Source organism: Phacochoerus africanus, chromosome 4, assembly GCF_016906955.1.
Source record: "Phacochoerus africanus isolate WHEZ1 chromosome 4, ROS_Pafr_v1, whole genome shotgun sequence".
NCBI lineage: Eukaryota > Metazoa > Chordata > Mammalia > Artiodactyla > Suidae > Phacochoerus > Phacochoerus africanus.
The window spans coordinates 14875529-14883590 of record NC_062547.1 but is presented as its reverse complement, the minus strand read 5'-3'; the positions used below and the strand labels follow the sequence as shown (position 1 = coordinate 14883590).

At 37.4% G+C, this 8062-nt stretch overlaps 1 pseudogene; it reads left to right on the top strand.

The window, feature by feature from the left end:
* Window positions 1–211: 211 nt before the first annotated feature.
* LOC125124462 (olfactory receptor 4P4-like) lies at window positions 212–1829 on the top strand (annotated as a pseudogene).
* Window positions 1830–8062: the final 6233 nt, after the last annotated feature.

The following is an 8062-nucleotide window of genomic DNA, read 5'->3' as shown; positions in this document are numbered from 1 at the left end:
TCCACACATAAAATATGCTTTCATTAAATATCATGTCCTTAATCTAAAAAAGTAATGCAGTTAGCCTATAATAAATCTTCTACAACCTATATCTTTGTTCAATGTGTAACATTCCAAAACTTGTAAAAAGTGCTGTTGAAGATGTATTATGTTCTATATCATTTCAGATGAATTGAGCTTCTGTTGTATATTCTGAACTCAACTCAGCCTCATGGAAAATCAGAGCAATGTCACAGAATTTGTTTTCATGGGGCTCTGGGGAAATAAGACAATAGAGCTATTGTTATTTTTCTTGTTCCTGCTCTGTTACCTGGCTGTCTTAATGGGGAATTTCATCATCTTACTCACAATCACATGCAGCCATCTAATCCAACAACCAATGTACTACTTTCTCGGCCACCTTTCCCTCATGGACCTCTGCTACACCTCTACTGTGGTCCCCAGGCTCATCAGAGACTTAGCTGCAGCGAGAAAAAGCATTTCCTACAACAACTGCATGACCCAGCTCTTCACTGCCCACTTGCTGGCAGGTGTGGAAATATTCATCTTGGTGTCCATGGCTTTTGACCGCTATGTTGCCATCGTCAAGCCCCTGCACTACCTGGTCATCGTGAATAGGCAGAGGTGTAACATGCTAATCATAATGGCCTGGGTTGTGGGGTTTTGGCACGCTATTGCTCTCCTTCTCATGGTTCTCAAATTACCTTTCTGTGGTCCTAATCAGATAGATCACTACATATGTGATGTGAAGCTCTTTTGAAACTGGTGTGCAGGGATATTCATGTTGTGAGTATCCTAGTGATTGCAAATTCAGGGATGGTGGCGGTTGTCATTTCTTGTCTTAGCAGCTTCTTACATAGTCATATTATATAATCTTAGAACACACACCTCTGCAGGGCGACGCAAAGCTCTCTCGACTTGTAGTTCTCACATAACAGTTGTAGTGTTATTCTTTGTGCCCTGCATCTATACTTATGTTTTACCTGCAGGTAGTGAGAACAAGGATAAGGAAATCTCTGTGTTTTACACTGTGATTGCCCCCATGCTGAATCCTCTCATCTACACCCTGCGAAACGTGGAGATGAAAATTGCTATGCGGAAGGTATGGTCCAAAGTGGCACATTGGGTTTAAAGTACATAAGGTAATGTTCATTGTGCTCTTGAAGCCCAGTCCCTAGGACATTTGTCGTGTGATGTATTATAGAAAGCATCTAAGCCTTCTTTGGGGAGTTGGACTAAATGAACTCTGACTCTATATTAGCCACAGAATCAAGGTACTATGATTGCGAATGCAATATGCTCTTTAAAGGGTCCAACTAGTTCCAAGTGAGACACCTGAATTTGAGGAAGGCAAGAAATATCCTTCTAAAGTACACTTCAGATCTATATAGGCCTCTCCAAAAATTGCTAGGGAACCCTCTTTGCCTTGTTACAAAATCCAGCCTTCTCACCTGTCCATTGAAATCTTCCAAAATTGGTCTGGGTATAACTAGCTAATCTCAGAAGTCACCTCATGGAAAGAAAGTATGATGTTACAATGACAGGCTCTGGGGTCAGGAAACCTGGGTGACTACTGGCTTTGTAAGTTTTTATGTCTTTGTCTTGGCAATCGGCTTTAATTACGTTAGTTTCCATTTTGAAATATCTGTGAAATTAGGTGATATTATCCTTCATAAAGATGTAATAATAATTGGGCTAAACGTGTGAGTTTTTGCAGGGGCTGTGGGTACCAGAAACTCGTGTTAGTTGCTTCTTTTCGTTCTTTACCTTTTTCCCCTTGATTCCCTAGATGTTCCATCCAGCTGCACTGGGCCCCTCATAGTCTCTAAACACACCTTAAATCCTGTTACCTCTATGAGTTTTTTCTTCATATCCTCGGACTATAATGCTCCCTCCCTACACTTTAAGGTCCACATCTTACATTTAATTCATATTTCAGAACTTATTCAGAAATATTTTGGAGATCCTTGTGCAGGTCGGAAATATTGATGATTACTTCTCTGTTCTTTTTATTACTTTTCAGCTGTACATTTACTGCATGTGCACTCGTGTTTCCACTTATGAAATGCATTTTATCTGTTTGACTGAGACAAAGAGTATATGCTATATCTTTATCTTGCTTTGTATCTCTTTGTTTTCTAGAACTACAGATTGATAGAATTAAGCAGTTACAGCGTTAAATTCAAAGACATTGTATTCCCTTTTTATTTGACTGTATACATTGCACTCACGAAGCTAGAATTTACCTTTATGTCATTAACAATTATATATTAATAATGAAATAAGTAATATCAGAAAGGCTAAAAATTTAACTTAAACCCCATGTAACTGTGGGGAAGGGAATGGAATTCATAAGACTCTCGGTCTGCTATAATATCTTTTAATTAATGTTATGCAGTGAGGAAGTACTACTATTTTAAATATTGTTTACCCCCATGTCCTTTGACTCACATAGCCTATTTGAGCTCTGGTTCATGGTTCCCATTTGTATAGACATTTCTCTCGGCCAAAAGGCTTGCCTTTTCTCAACAGAAGGACAACATTGCTTCCATACAGTTCTCTGCATGAAGTTATTTCTGCCCTGCAACCATGGCAAAAGCCAGGAATAACCATAGATGCAGCAGTGTTTGTCTTTATTATCAGGAATCCTTCTTTCGCTATTTCTACTCAGAATTTTCACACATTTGACTAGTAACTTTTTTTACTCCTGAAGCCATGTAAACTTCTGGAATATCAGTGGAAACATTCTGTCAATTCCATAAACAATTATCTCTGACTAGTTATTTACTCATAGTTCTGTTTCATCTGGTTTAAGCTCATAATTATCAGGAGTTCCTGTCATGATGCAGTGAAACAAATCCGACTAGGAACCATGAGGTTGTGGGTTAGATCCCTTGCCTCGCTCAGAGGGTTAAGGATCTGGCATTGCTGTGAATTGTGGTGTGGGTCACAGATGCAGCTCAGATCCGTTGTTGCTGTGGCTGTGGCATACAACAGCAGCTGTAGCTCCAATTGGATCCCTAGCCTGGGAACCTCCATATGCCACTAGTGCGGCCATGAAAAGCACACACACACAACAAATCACAATATTAAGATAGTAAACACACACACAGATATATTAGGTTTATTAGTATTAGAATATGTATATATATGGATTACATTTTTAAATATATAATATGTATTTTTGTGCCTGTGTGTGTGATGATTTTTCTGCCTGTGTATATATGGGGGGAAGTGTATGGAGGATCATAGGATGGATCAAGGAAATATGCAGTCCCTTCAGAAAGAATGCTCTCCAACAAAAACAACCAAACAAAAAAAACACTTTTTATTATCACGTTTTCTTTTCTCAAAGGATCACAAGGTTTTTACCGGCAAAAAGTATGACTATACTATATAGTAATATTATACAAGTGAGCTCACAAAGAAGTCCATGTCGAATTAAAATTAGTTACCTATCTGTTAGGTGCTCTTCCTAGGATTCACTCTCCAGTCTACAGATGCCTAATATCTTCAGAAAATACATGTCATGTAAATGTATAGTACTTGTTAAGATATTTTGCTTAATACATGAATGCAAACAGAGAATATTTAATACATATTAATGGTGGTAAGTATAACTTAAGAAATGCCATCTATTTATATATGAATTTATTGGCAACTTTAAAAGTAATCATTACTAAATTTTATTAAAGAAGTATTCCAGGAGTTCATCATGGTTCAGCAGTTAACACACCTGACTAGGATCCATGAGGATGTGGGTTTGATTCCTGGCCTCATTCAGTGGGTCAAGGATCCAGCGTTGCTGTGAGCTGTGGTGTAGGTCGCACATGGTGCTTGGATCTGGCGTTGCTGTGGCTGTGGTGTAGGCCAGCAGCTGCAGCACTGATTTGCCCCTAGCCTGGGAACCTCCTTATACCATGGGTGGCCCTAAAAAGACAAAACAAAAAAAGAAATTTTGTCTATTACTATAAGAATTTACTGGAAATTTAAATGCCTGTCTACCTATATTTTATTAATAAATAATACACCTGCTAATGAACACTTAAATTGCAGAGTCATGTTATTTAAAACATTAGGCTCGAAGAACCTTAGTATCGTGGAGGTGGCCCAAAGGAAAGATTAGAGGCAAATCTTATAAATGAATTCATATAATCCATGAAATAAGAAGAATTAGCAGGGAATTCTAGAAAAAAGAGGGGTATAGAACAAAACCAACTCTCAGCAGAACAATTTCAGACGACTTGTGACAAACTCAGGAATAAGGCTTGTAAATGAGGCACTTGAATGTATTTCTAATCAGTAACCTTTGATAGGTGTGTGTCTGTGATGGGTGGAGCGGTGACCACCTATGTCCTTCTCTGTATTGACACAAGTGAGCTCGAGTGAGGCTTGATCAACATTGGGCTAAATGATGTTGAAACCATCAACCAGTAGAACACTGGGTTGCGATGCCCCTTCATTCTGAAGTTCTAGTATCTCATTTTCGAAAGTTTACTTAACTGTCAAAACCTAGAAGTAATTATTAAATGGATCAAAACCTGTTTCTTTCACTCACAGAAGGCACACAACCTTTGTTGGTGCTGTTTAACAACTCTGTGTGCTAGTCATGTTAACTTCTAGAGGCTCAAGTTCTTAGCACAATAGAGGTAATTCTATTTGTTATGGCGAGATGAAATTATATAATAAAACTGAAGCATGAAATAATCTGAATAAAGTGTTGTTAAAATGTGTTTTAGAATGATAAACATTCTAAACATTGATTTTCTTAAGTCTTATATATTCGAGTATGTGGATTTGAGTATGAAAGAAGGGATTGGTTACCTGAACTTCAGGCTGAACATTTGGGGCTGAATGTATATGACCTGCAGAAAGGAAGTGGCATGGATAAAAACAAAAGACACATACACCCACATGTTCATTGCAGCTCTGTTCACAACAGTCAAGGCATGGAAACCCCAAATGTCCATCGACAGATGATTGGATTAGGAAGACCTGGTATATATACACAATGGAATACTATCAGCCATAAAAAATCCAGAATAATGTCATTTGCAGCAACATGCATGGAACTAGAGACTCTCTTACTGAGTGAAGTAAGTCAGAAAGAGAAAGACAAATACCATATGATATTACTTATATCTAGAATCTAATATAAGGCACAAATGAACTTTTCCACGGAAAAGAAAATCATGGACTTGCAGAATAGACTTGTGGTTGCCAAGGTGAAGGGAGCTTGGAGTTAATAGATGCAAAGTATTGCCTTTGGAATGGAATAGCAATGAGATCCTGCTGTGTAGCACTGGGAACTATGTCTAGTCACCTATGATGGAGCATGATAATGTACGAAAATAGAATGTGTACATGTATGTGTAATTGGGTCACCATGCTGTACAGTAGGAAAAAAATTGTATTGGGGAAATAACTATTAAGAAATGGTAAAAGAATAAAAGTTATACTGTTCAGTTAGCGCTTATTTCCCCTGATATTTTAGGTCATAAATAGTTTCTTCTTTGAAATGTGTATAAAAAACAGACTGGCAGAGTTCCCACAGTGGCGCAGCGGAAACGAATCCGACTAGGAACTATGAGGTTTCGGGTTCGATCCCTGGCCTTACTCGGTGGATTAAGGATCCGGTGTTGCCATGAGCTGTGGTGTAGGTCATAGATATGGCTCGGATCCTGCGTTGCTGTGCCGTGGTTTAGGCCAGCAACTACAGCTCTGATTCAACCAAGTGCCGTGGGTGTGGCCCTAAAAAAACAAAAAGACAAAAAAAAAATAACATGAAAAATAAAACTTAAAAAAAAAAAAAAAGACTGTCTATTCTTTCCTCTTTTCTGCTGCTTCCATTCCTGGACCATCAATTCTGTGAAAGTTCGTTCCTGCCAAAAATTAACCTGGTTCCCGTCCTGTGATTGCAGGTCACTGATTTTATCATGTAGAAGGATGTAATCTCCCCATGAAGGTTACTCTGCATAAAGATTCATATTTGAACTTTAGCTGCCTGCTTTGGTTCTCTTTATCTTTCCTGGTCTCATTTTTTCTCCAGATCTAACTTATACTATTCCATGCTGCATGATTTCCCCTCTTTTCCTTCAGAAAGCAAGTTGAGAGCAGGCAGGCATTTCCTGAACTATCTGTCTGACTAGAGAGCCTTGTGGGGTCTCCAGAGAAGCGGTGACTAAGCCAGGCTAACGCAAGGATGGGGAGAAGGCTGTTGTCAGGCAGTGCCCACGACCTCAGGGACATTACCGTGGACAACAGTGAAGAGGCTTTCGGTGAAGCTCTGTTTAGAAATGCTTCTGGGAATGTAATTTATTAGACTATTCAAAGGCTTATTAATTCTTGTGTTGTATATAAGTCATATTCTCTTCTGAACTAAATTTCTTTTAGGCATCAGTGTAAAATAAGTGACTCCCAGGGCTGAAAATGTATGTTTGCTTTTGTGAGAAAATCAAAATATTTATTTATTTATTTATTTATTTATTTATTTATTTATTTATTTATGTGTGTATGTATTTATTTATTGAGTTGGGAGATCCACTGGTTCTTATGTCCCACTCCCCATGCAAACATTTAAAAATTTCGAAGACATGTTGATTTTCAGAATAATTTTAGATGAGTTTCCTACCTGCCTTTGGATAATTGGTTTATAAATCACTCCTTTTTATTTCGGATTTAAATACTGGGAAGAATGAACAAGTGAGCATCTTAGGAGGAAATTCTTCCTAACTGAACCTAAAATTAATCTTACAGCCCCTTGTATCTGAAGGGCTGTGAATTAGTGTGTTAACCATGACACTTTTCTGAAGAATATTTTACCAACTATGCTTTGGTGTAGTTATACACCATTTAAATTTATTCTCTTTAGCTTAATTCTTAAGACTGTATTTTCTCATGTACCATAGGATGATTTGATTACTCTAACATTCTTAACTAACTTTAGTTTTAGTTGTACATTATGCACAGGCAGAATTCCAGTTTCAGAAAAAAACAGATGAGTTTAAGTTATAACATCTTCAAGTTGCAGTTTTGAACCCTATTTTGTATTGTACCTAATTGTATTGAACCCTATTTTGATGCTTTTATATTTTCCTTCATGTCCTTATCAAGGAATAGCCCAGTTTATGCTTGCACATATCGAATGATGAGTAATTTTCTAACTTTCAAAAGCCTTGCCATCCTAAAATGGACTAGATCCATCTGATTCAATTAAGGTAAGTTTATAGCAGGCCATGTTCTGATGCACCTGTAAGAAAATTGAACATATGCTAGAAATCCTACTTTAACTATAAGAGGAATTTCTCTTATTATTTTGCTAGCATAGTCTAAAAACAATGCAGGATTTTTGTGCAATACTACCAAAGAAATAAAAGTATTAATTTAACTATATTTTTAAAGTATTACTTTTAATACTTTAAAAACATCAATTTAGTGATTAGCACTAAGAAATACCCTAAGACAACCAGTCTCTTAGAGTAATTTTATTTTATTTTATTTTGTCTTTGCTAAGGGCCGCACCTGCAGCATATGGAGGTTCCCAGGCTAGGTAGGGGTCGAATCAGAACTGTAGCCACTGGCATACACCACAGCCACAGCCACATCAGATCCAAGCTGTGTCTGTGACCTACACCACAGCTCAGGGCAGTGCCAGATCCTTAACCCACTGAGCGAGGAAAAGGATTGAACCTCCGTCCTCATGGATGCTAGTCAGATTTGTTTCTGCTGAGCCACAACGAGAACTCCTAATTTTATTTCTTTTCACTAACATATTGTCAAAATTAAAAAATTTCCTGATTGTCCTCATAAATGTATGTGTAATATTTTTAAAGTTTTCTTCCTTTCTTCATTGGACTTAGTTATAAATCTGTGCCTGGCAATTTCAGAAACTGTTCCTTCAAAAAATACAAAAAGTGAAATAAAATGTATGGTTTGGAACTCTGTATGAGACTGGAGTTTTGCAAATTATTTCTTGTCATATTTATATTAATTGTAAGATATATCCCTGTAATTATTCATAAAGACACATTAGGTGATCTGGTAGTCTGTCACCTTGCATATT